This window comes from Myotis yumanensis, unplaced genomic scaffold (assembly GCF_028538775.1).
Source record: "Myotis yumanensis isolate MYYU_CA2020_CCGP unplaced genomic scaffold, mMyoYum1.0.hap1 SCAF_11, whole genome shotgun sequence".
NCBI classification, from domain to species: domain Eukaryota; kingdom Metazoa; phylum Chordata; class Mammalia; order Chiroptera; family Vespertilionidae; genus Myotis; species Myotis yumanensis.
In genome coordinates this window covers 67,910,304-67,921,779 of record NW_027223762.1, presented here as the reverse complement: position 1 = coordinate 67,921,779, position 11,476 = coordinate 67,910,304, and positions in this window count along the sequence as shown.

The following is an 11,476-nucleotide window of genomic DNA, read 5'->3' as shown; positions in this document are numbered from 1 at the left end:
GGAGCCAGTTCTGGGACAGAAAATGCACAAACGAGCCAGGATATCTTGCTGTCTCAGAAAGGAAGGAGGCTTTCAAAGGCGAGTGGGCTTTTGTGAAAATGACACACTAGACGACATGAAGGGGTATCACTGACCAAAGGTGGAGCGAGTGAGTTGAAATACATGGAAGTATGAAAAAGTGAACTCTCAGTGGTACTAAAAGGGGGGGCGTGGCCTAAAAACACAACAAAACTAAACAATGTGCACACACATACAAAATGGAACACACTATTCTTTGGTGACTATTTCAAGTGACTAGGACACCAAGCATTTTGTCTAAATACTGGCAACTAAAGGAAAAGAATCAAGTATTTATGCTGCTCTGTGTACAAATTTCGTAGCCCTAGTTGATAAAGAAATTATTTTTACAGAAAGTGTAGAAAATTCAACTGCATTAGAATGTTACCATTTTACATCTCATGAATGGTCTGACTCCAGCCCAGGCCATCAGTGAGGAGACTGGTGGGTGAACATGTGATGGGAGCTATGGTGGAGGGATTAGGCCATCACCACCTGCTCTACCAACTCATAACTGTGATGGATGTGTTGCCAAAGATGGCCCCATCCTCTTTTGCAGTGTGACCTTGTGACCAGCCCTCAGGAGGTAGAATCTTTTCCAATCCTTTAGCTCTAGGCTGGCCTTATGACTTTCTCTGAACAATGGAATGAGGTAAAAGTCATGATGTGTAATCTCCCAGGCTGGGCCATCAGATACCTGCTGCTTCTGTCTTTGTCACTCAGAACACGCTCTCTTCAGTGCCAATTGTCTGTAAGAATAGCCAGGGACAATCATGCCATAAGAAAGCCCATACTAGACACGTGGAAGAGCAGCTTCCTGGGTGAGAGCTGAGGAGCCAAACAGGAATCGTTGGGGAACGCCCCACCCGGCCCAGCAGTCACCTGCTGAGTGCACCCCAATGAATGATCCCAGCGAATGGCTCCGGATGATCAGGAGAAACTGCCCTGCCTGTCTGCCCAAGCTGTCATCGATGGGACTGTGAGCGAGTAAAATGGTTACTGTTTTAAGCCACAAAGTTCAGGGTAGTTTAGTTATGTAGTAGCAGCAATGTAATTAGAAAGTCATTGTTTTGCGATCTATAAGGAAGTATCCAATTCAAGCACAGATTATCAATGAGGAAATCAATAACGGAAACTTTGGTGGGATTTTTTACATTGGACAGAGCAGGAAAGAGCAGCTGGTCACCATATCAGCATTACTAAAGGGTGGGGCAGCCAGCCATAGGTGCCCCTCGGTGTGATCAGTCAGAAGTATACAACTTATGACATATTTGTAAAAAAAGCAAACCACGAACGAGGCAGAGTTGAACCTGAATCTAGTGAATTCTTTTGAGTGAACTTCTAATTTTCAGAAAACATATAGATCTTGAGTTCAGTGACACTGAGAATAAGTGAATGGATGAATCCAGGGAGAGAGATTTCTACAGAACAACAAGCCTGGCTGATCTTTAAAGAGCCCATAAGAAAACAAAGGTGAAGGGCAGATCTAGATGAAAAGAGATTAAGGGACTACCAGCCGTACAATATATGACTCTTGCTGGCATCCTGATTCGTGCAACCTAAGCGGCAAAAGACAAACTGAGACTCTCAGGGGAATCTGAATGTGGAATGGGTGTTATATGACATTGAGAAATTATTTTTAATTTTTTAAACTGATGTCATGGTAGTTATGTAAAAATGTCTGTTTTTTTTGCTTTATTATTAAGAGAGGTATACACTAAATATGTGGAAGTGAAATGACACGAGGGTTGGAATTTATTTTAAAATTCTTTACCAATCATTTCACAATGCATACAAATATGGGATCATATTATACACCTGAAACTAATATGTCAATTCTAGTAAAAAGTAGTAATAAGTTCTCTACCAGTAAAATAAAAGAAAGGAAGCAAGTAAGGGAGGAAGATTGAGAAAAAAGAAATAAATTATGCAAAAGTATTTTTAAAAATTTTATTATTATTATTATTATTGTTGTTGTTGTTAATCCTCACCTGAGGATATTTTTCCATTGAATTTTTTTTTTTAGACAAAGGGGAACAGGGAGGGAAAAACAGAGAGAAACATCGATGTGAGAGAAACACATCGATTGGTTGCCTCCTGCACGAGCCCCGACCAGGACCTGGGCCAGGAAGAAGCCTGAAACCAAGATATGTGCCCTTGACTGTAATCGAACCTGGGACCCTTTGGTCCACAGGCCGATGTTCTGTCTACTGAGCCAAACTGGCTAGGGCTGATATAAAAGTCTTGATAATAGTTGAGTCTGGTGAGGGAAAACAGGGACTCATAATATTAAGTCTCTACTTTTGCTTATGTTTGACTTTTTTTTTATAATAAAATTTACAAAATAAAGTTTACAAAATATGAAAAATGTAATGGAACTTAAGTCATGTTAGCATTTGTTCTAATCTAGAAATATGACTTTAAATGATCAATAAATAACATATTTCTCTTCAAATATTTGAGTAAACTTGATTTTCCAGAAAGATCTGCCACCACTTATGCTCACGTAAGGAGCCAAGGCTTCTTAGATATTTACTCCTCATCACACCTTCTCCCAGTACTTGGTTCTTTCTCATTCTTGTTCTGATGGTTTTCAATGTTATGTGTTAATTAATTATTTAGTAAACTGTGTGTGTACTGGGCATAATAGGGTAAATGACAGTGTTTGACTGACTTATTCTGCCTGCACTTAGCAACTGGATCAAAGCACAGTATGCTGCTGCTATGGGCTCTGCAGACCATTTCCAAAATGACAGTTATGTGACCTTTGACAGTGACTTAAAATTAATTAATTTATGGGTGACATGGGTTAATAAAGTTATAAAGTGTGCAATTCTATAATACATCATCTGTACTAGTATATTGCACTGTGTCCACCACCAAAGTCAAGTCTCTTTCTGTCACCATGTATTTAACCCCCTTTATCCTATTCTATTTCTCCTCCACCTTTTTCCTCTAGTAATCACCATACTGTTGTCTGTGTCTGTGAGATTTTGTTTGTTTGTCTTGTTTGTTCATTTGTAGCTTTCAGTTTTATATCCCACATAGGAATGAAATTATATGGTCCTTGACTTTTTCTGCCTGACGTATTTCATGTAGCATAATATTCGCAACATCTATCCATGTTGTCACAAATGGCAGTATTTCATCTTTTCTTACAGCCTAACAGTATTCCATTGTACTAGTATATATACTAGTATACTAGAGGCACAGTGCATGGACTCGTGCACTGGTGGGGCCCCACGGCATGGCCTGCAGAGATTGGGCTGGAACTAGCACTCCAACATCGCCTGCTGCTCCTGCCTGCCACTCCCACTCATCCCGGCCCCGCTGCCGCGGGCTGGCACCTGGTCAGTCCCAATGGAGAGAGGCTTGCGCTGCTGCAGCGGCACTCACCAGCTGTGAGCCCTGTGCCTGGTGCCTGTCAGTCAACTGAGTGGCATTTCCACTGTGGGAGTGCACTGATCACCAGGGAGCAGCTCCTGTGTTGAGCATCTGCACCCCTGGTGGTCAGTGTGCATCATAGAGACCTGTCAACCGGTCGTTTGGCCCTTCAGTCACTTAGGCTTTTATATATGTAGACTAGGGGCCTGATGCATGAAATTCATGCACGGGGGTGGGTGTTCCCTCAGCCCAGCCTGCACCCTCTCCAATCGGGAACCCCTAGGGGGATTGAGCCTAAACCGGCAGTGGGACATCCCTCTCACAACCTGAGACCACTGGCTACTAACTGCTCACCTGCCTGCCTGCCTGATCGCCCCTAACTGCCTCTGCCTGCCTGCCTGGTTGCCCCAAAATGCCCTCCCCTGCAGGCCTGATCTCACCCCTAACTGCCCTCCCCTGCTGGCTTGATTTCATCCCTAACTGCCTCTGCCTGCCTGATTGCCCTTAACTGCCCTCCTCTGCCAGCCTGATCTTGCCCCCAACTGCCCTCCCCTGCCAGCCTGATCTCACCCTGAACTGCCTTCCCCTGCTCACCTGGTTGCCCCAAAATGCCCTCCCCTGCAGGCCTGATCTGGCCCCTAACTGCCCTCCCCTGCCAGCCTGATTGCCCCTAACTGCCTCTGCCTTGGCCCTCACCACCATGGCTTTGTCTGGAAGAAAGTCAGATGTCCGGAAGATGGCTGGTCGACCTGGTCTAATTAGCATATTACCCTTTTATTAGTATAGATACCACATCTTTATGCAGTAATCTATCAAAGGACAGTTTAGTTGTTTCCGTGTCTTGGGCACCAGGAATAATGCTGCAATGAACATAGAAGTACATATATCTTTATGAATAAATGCTTTTAAAATTTTGGGGTAGATATCTAGAACAGGGATTTCTGGGTCATATGTAGCTGTATTCTTAAATTTTTCAAGGAACCTCCATACTGTTTTCTATACTGGTTGTACCAGTTTACATCCCCATCAGCAGTACATGAGGGTTCCTTTTTCTCCATAAGCTCTGCAGCACTTGTTAGTACTTGTCTTGTTGATAATGGCCATTCTAACAGGTGTGAGGGGGTATCTCATTGTGGTTTTGATTTGCATTTCCCTTATAGCTAGTGAAATTGAATATCTTTTCATATATCTGTTGGCCATTTGTAAGTCTTCTTGGGAGTTTTCTCAGGTCCTCTGCCCATTTTTAATTGTAATGTTTATTTTGTTGTTGAGTTGCATGAGTTCTTTATATATTTTGGATATTAACTCCTTATTGGAGGTGTTTGCAAATATCTTTTTTCATTTGGTTGGTTGACTTTTTGTTTTGTTGATGGTTTCTTTTGCTGTGCAGAAGCCTTTTAGTTTGATATAGTTCCATTGACTTAATTTTTGCTTTTACTTTTGTTGTGTTTGAGGTCAAATTCATAAAACCCTCTCTAAAACTAAGGTCCATAAGTTTGATACCTATGTTTTCTTTTATGTATTTTATTGTTTCAGGTCTTTGGTTCACCTGGTTGAGTTAATTTTTGTGTATGGTGACAAATAGCAGTTGTTTCATTAATTTGCATGTGACTTTCCAATTTTTTCAACACCATTTATTTATTTATTTATTTATTTAATTTTTATTTTTCGCTAAAAGTATTACAAAGGGTATTACATAAGTGTCCTTTTTCCCCCCCGCCCTTGACAAGCCCCTGCCCTCCCTTACCCCCCAGTGTCTTATGTCCATTAGTTATGGTTATATGGATGCATACAAGTCCTTCGGTTGATCTCTTACTCCCCTCCCTCCTGTCCCCCAACCCTCCCTGGCCTTCCCACTGCAGTTTGACAATCAGTTTGAGGCAGCTCTGCCTCTGTATCTATTATTGTTCAAAAGTTTGTAAAGGTCTTAATTATCCATGAATGAGTGAGATCATGTGGTATTTTTCCTTCATTAACTGGCTTGTTTCACTTAGCATAATGCTCTCCAGTTCCATCCATGCTGTTGCAAATGGTAAGAGTTCCTTCTTTTTAACAGCAGCATAGTATTCCATCGTCAACACCATTTATTGAAGAGGCATTTTTCCCCTATATTGTGTGTTTTTGGGCTCCTTTGTTGAAAATTATTTGCAGGTTTATTTCAGGGCTCTCAATTCTGTTCCATTGGTCTGTGTGTCCATTTTTTTCTGCCAATACCATGCTGTTTTGATTATTATCACTTTGTAGTAAAATTTGAAGTCAGGGAGTGTGAGACCTCTGGCTTTGTTGTTTTTTTCTCAGGATTGCTCTGGCTGTTTGAGATTTTTTGTGGTTCCATATAGATCAGATGATTTTTCTTGGTTCTATTTCTTTAAAAATGCCATTGTGATTTTGATGGGAATTGCAGTAAATTTATATATTGCTTTGTAATATGGTCAGTTTACCAGTAGCTTGGTCAATTTTTTTCAAATCCATGAACATGAAATATCTTTCCATTTCTTTGTGTCTTCTTCAATTTCTATTAATAATGTCTTATGGAGGTCAATGTGTAGTTTCTTCACATCCTTTGTTAAGTTTATTCCTAGATGTGTTATTTGTTTTGTTGCAATTGCAAAAATAATTATTTTCATCCACTTCTTTTTTTTAATGAAATTTCATTGTTAATATATAAGAATGCAATGGATTTTTGTTCATTGATTTTTTTAAAATCCTGAAACCTCACTGTGTTTACTTATTGTTTCTAATAGTTTTCTAGTGGAGTCTGTAGGATTTTCTATACAAGGAGTCAGGTCATCTTCAAAAAGTGGCAATTTTACTTCTTCATTTCCAATTTGGATGTTTTTACTAAAGGACTATGTTGAATAAGAGTGGTGAGATGGGCATCACTGTCTTATTCCTGATCTTAGAGGAAAAGCTTTCAGTTTGTCACCATTGAGTATGTTAAGTAATTTCATTTTCTGTGCCTGTGTCTTCATATGTAAAATCGAAATAAAACTAGCAGTTTCTATTTAAAGACCCAAGTTCTATGCAGCATGATTCACAATAGTCAAAAGGTGGAAGCAACTCAAATGTTCATCAATGGATGAATGGATAAACAATGTGTAGTATGTACATTCAATGGAAAATTTTTCACTCTTAAAAAGGAAAAAAAAATCTATCACATGATACAACATGGGTGAAACTTGAGGACATTATACTAAGTGAATAGAGCCAGTCACAAAAAACAGATGCTGTATGATTCCACTTACATGAGACACTTAGAGTAGTCAAATTCATAGAGACAGATAGTAAGAGGGTGGTTGCCAGGGGCAGGAAGGGGAGAATCGGAAGTTACTATTTAATAGAGAGAGTTTCAGTTTGGGAAGATGCAAAAGTTCTGTGGATGGATGATGGTGATGGTTGTACAACAATGTCAATGTACTTAATTCTGCTGAACTATAAACATAAAAATAGTTAAAATAGCAACTTTTATGTTATGCATATTTTACTACCATTAATAAAAGAATTTAAATATTGAAAAAGCCTAGCAGCTCCTGTGTAGGGCATTTTAGGAATAATTTAAAGTAACAGAGTGAAAATGCATTGATGAGTGCCTTACACATAGGGGGTGACTTATAAGTGACAATAATACCATTATGATGTTTGTTACTGTGACTTTCCTTTTATTTCAAAGACAAGCTAATGACCTGTAAGATTGGGGCTTTATTTGGGGCCGGTGGGGAGTGGGTTGAGACTCAGACTCCAATAGAAATTAGGTCCCCTCCCCTGGAAAACATTTCATCTTCTGTTACACACAATCATTTCACATACCTTTGAAAGAGCCTCCCCTCTCCAGCTGGAGCCAGGAGCCACGGACTCCAGGCTATGAATCTTGCTTCCACATATTAGTGGCTGCTGATATCTAAGCTGCCCGAGGAAACACATTTGTATTGTAATAAAGGCTTGTTGGAGAAAAGTTCAAAGGAATTTTTTTATTGTGGTAAAATAAACATAATTAAAAATTGACCACGTGAACTGTTTTTAAGTGTACAGCTGTTGGGGTCCAACCCCAACGGGTCCAGGGATCCCCAAAGGTGTGGACGGAGTCGGCGAAGAATGAATGACATGGAAACTGGTTTCAGTTCATCAGCATAGCGAGGTTCTCCCTCCAGGATCTCCAGCGAAGTTCTGGTTAGGAACTCCAACCAAGTTCTGGTCAGGATCTCCAACCAAGTTCTGGTGCCATGTTCTGTCCAGGATCTCCAGCCAGGTTCTGTAGCCATGTTCTCTTGCTAGGTTTTCCATCCAGCTTCTCCAGCCAGGTTCTCCAGCCAGGTTCTAGCCAGGTTCGGTCGCCATGTTCTGTCTAGGTTCTCCAGCGAAGTTCTATCTCTAGGTTCTGTGTGGGATCTCCAGGCAAGTCCTGTCTCTTGGTTCTCTCTCTAGGTTCTCTAGCCAGGTTCTCCAGGTTCTCCAGCCAGGTTCAGTCACCAGGTTCTTTAGCCAGTTCTATCCAGGTTCTTTTGCCATGTTCTGTCTAGGTTCTCCAGTGAAGTTCTGTAGCCAGGTTCTGTCCAGGATCTTTTGCCATGTTCTCTGGCTAGGTTCTGGTTAGGATCTGACGTTTATTGTCTTGTTACATCCGTATTTATACCAGCCGATTTTAATCCTGTCAATTTCTATTACAAAGGTTAGGGCGTTTCTTATCTCCATTCCAGGGAGTAAAGATTATGTAGCCTAACTACCCGCCTGGCACTTAATTAAGGGGTTGTATCTCCTCCCTAACCTCAGGGAAAAATCCCCACCTGGGGAAACAATCTTTCTGGGAGAGGTGACCTTAGTTAAAACACATGGCACTAAGGAGAGCAAACATATTAAGAACAATATGCTATATATGCCAGGTCCCTTGAAACATATGCTGTGCAGATGTTTCTTTCCTGCAGCAACTGTGTTAAGCAGCAAGGATGGACCGGCTTCCGGCATACAGCTCAATGGGATTAAGTGCATTCACACTGTTGTGCAACCATCACCCTCAGCCTTCCACAGAACTTTTGCATCTTCCCAAACTGAAACTCTTTCTCAACTAAATAATAACTACACCGGTAACCACCATTGTACTTCCCATCTCTGAATTTAACTACTTTTATGCACCTCATGTAGTGAAATCACATAGCATTTGTGTGTTTTTATGCCTGGCGTGTTTCACTTCGGATGATGTCCTCAGGTCATCCATGTTGTAGCATTTGTGAACACCTAATTCTCTCTTAAGATTAAACAATAGTCTACATGATGAAATCTTGACATGATGGTAAGTCTGAGGTGTGGGGACCTAGCTGAGTATAGGTTGGTATCTCTTTGGGGAAGAATATTTTCTCGGAGGTTTTCAGATTACACTGTGCAATTGTTCCTACTTTGCTGCTCTCTGAAGCCAGTTTAGGCTTAGTTTTTAGAAAAAAGTGCTCTTAGTGTTTATGAGCCATGAAAATGACAAAAATTCACAAGGGGTCCTTGACACAGCATAGGCTTGGACCCATGGTGTGCGAAGTTCATTCCAGACGGATCTACTGACAGCAGAGTGAAGGCAGCTTCTCAAGGTCACAGCTGCTTCTGTGTCATGGCTTTTCACGGCATGCTTGGTTTTGGCATTCCATATGCTCACATATATCTCAAATAATTTTTGGTCATGAGAGCAAATATTTACTGGGTTGTTAGCCAAGTGAAAGGAAAACCAAACCTGACCTTCTAGGGCTGAGCCCATATCTAGCTTGTGAGTTCAGGGAACGTAACTCCTCCATATGGAATCTGAACCGGTTGGGTGTGGGCCTGAATGTATCAATTCTGTGGGGATTTCACCAGTTCTCCATGCAATGCTAATATTGAAGAAAAACAATGATGTGTGTGGAACCCGATGAGATTAGACTAAAATCCAGAATAAATATGGATTTTGATATCATCCTTTCCTGACTCATGTCTTGCATGTTTTAAATTCTCTTGGCCCCATAAACACATTACAGCTAATTATGGCTAAATCTCAAAAGGCTCAGGGCTGAGTACATAGTGGATTCCAAGGCATGAAAACCGAGCTCCATTTCCCCACATTGGCAACTGCATACTCTACCCATGGGCCAAAAACAAGAGGGAGGTAGTGGCAGCCAAATACATACAAGGGAGGGAAAGAGAAACAGAAATCAGTCATCCATCATTGCGTCGGGAAAACCGCGCCAGGTTTTGGTTTTCCTTGAGTTTGTCCATTTATTGTAACAGCTGGAGGGGGAGCGCAGGGACTTACAGGTATTTTGTAGAACTAACATATTTGGTGACAGCTCAATTCTTGGAAGCTTCACAAAGCAGGGAGATTAAATCATAGCTGGAGATTTGAGAATTCCCTGACATTATAGAGAAGAAACAGAAGTTTTTCTTCTTTGATCTTATATGTGACATGAGTGTGATCAGTTATCAGTTTTGAAAACTGAAACCCAAGAGCCAAGAGCAATAGGAAAATGTGGCAGAGAGTGTGGCTTGGGGAGGCCTGGAGCTTCGAGGCCAGGGAGCAAGGAGGGTAGAAGGCAGCCGCAGTGCCTAGCCCCCAGTGCTTTTAGGGATTCAAAAAGTGTGTTCATTTCTCTTAAATTCAGAAAAAAAAATAAACTTTTGGATCAAGTAAAATGTTTAATACATAATATTAAAGTCCTTGTCTTTAAATCAACACAGTTGGGAAATAGAATTTTTGATCTTATTTTTATGGAGGGAAGTACCCACGAAGGCAAGCTTCTGGGGCCAGGAAAGCCATCCCGAGGTTCCTGCTGCATCAGGTCAGTCTCCGCACCTGGTTCGAAGGCAGCGCCCCTCCCTGATGCCTCTATTCACTCCCTGTCTGGGAAGCAGCCCTGGGCTCTGGGCCGTCTCTCTTGGTTTTATGTCTGTGTATTCACTGAGCCCATCCAGGAGACTTATATGAAACAAGACAGGCTAGGGTTTTAACCATTTCCCTTTGAGATTCAGTTCTTACAAACCTATTTGCATTTCTTTTCCTTTTGAGGCCACTATCCTTTTCCCCACCAACTCTTAGGCCTGTGGCGGAAGGAGTAGACCTTGTTTCCGAGTGAAGGGATGCCCATCCCCGGGACCGAACAGTTGTTCCCTCAGGGTCTGGAGCAGTCGACTGTGGGGCTGGGACTCTCTTTGGTTGTGAAGGTGGTGGATTCAAAGGGCACTAAAATAGAAACCCGATGACTTGGGTTCTCATTACCACTTAACAAGCTCTGCAGCATTAGCCCTTCTGAGTTCCATAATATGCAAATCATACCTGTCTAGGTCAACTTCTGTAGTTGCTATGGAACTCAAATGAAATCACAGGCGTGAAGACGTTTTGTAAATTTGGAGAGTGATCTTCATTATCAGGATCTATACGTCATTTTACATATTATGCCTCAGTTTCTTTACAGAAAAATGGGAGAATGACCCTGGTCTCCAGTTGACCTCAGAGGAGGGCTGCATGGATAGGACCGGCGGCATGAGTGTCCTGAAGACATTAAATGCTCCCACCGTTGTTAGTCGTTGTGAGGCTGGTTGCCTTGACTGCATTTCACCACACGGAATGCAGACTTTAGTTGGGACTCCCCAGAAGCTTTCTATGTTTGATCTAAAACATCCTACTCAAGACCAGAACCTTTGCCTTGAGCCCAGCAGAGGCATCTGCCCCGTGGGCATGCTGAGGTGGCTCAGGCTATGAGCCCACTGAGAAACCCACTCAGTGCTCCGTGAGGTGGGTGGCCATCCTCCCCTGTCTGGAGGCATCAAAGGGCATGTGACTGACCCAGACCACCCTCCCCATGCCCTTGCCCGGGCCCAGGTAAGGTCGAGGGCAGTGACGGAAACTCCCCCTGCCTCTCGGCCAATGTGATGGAGACTGGCAACAGTGGGAAGGCAGGAGGTCAGAGGCCAGTCAGGGCCTGGCACAGGGTTGGGGGGTAAGGGGTGGGTGGGTGCTGTGTCCTGGCAGCGGGTGACAGGACTCCAGCTCCAGGGGACACTGGCGGAGGTGGGATGCGGTGGAGCT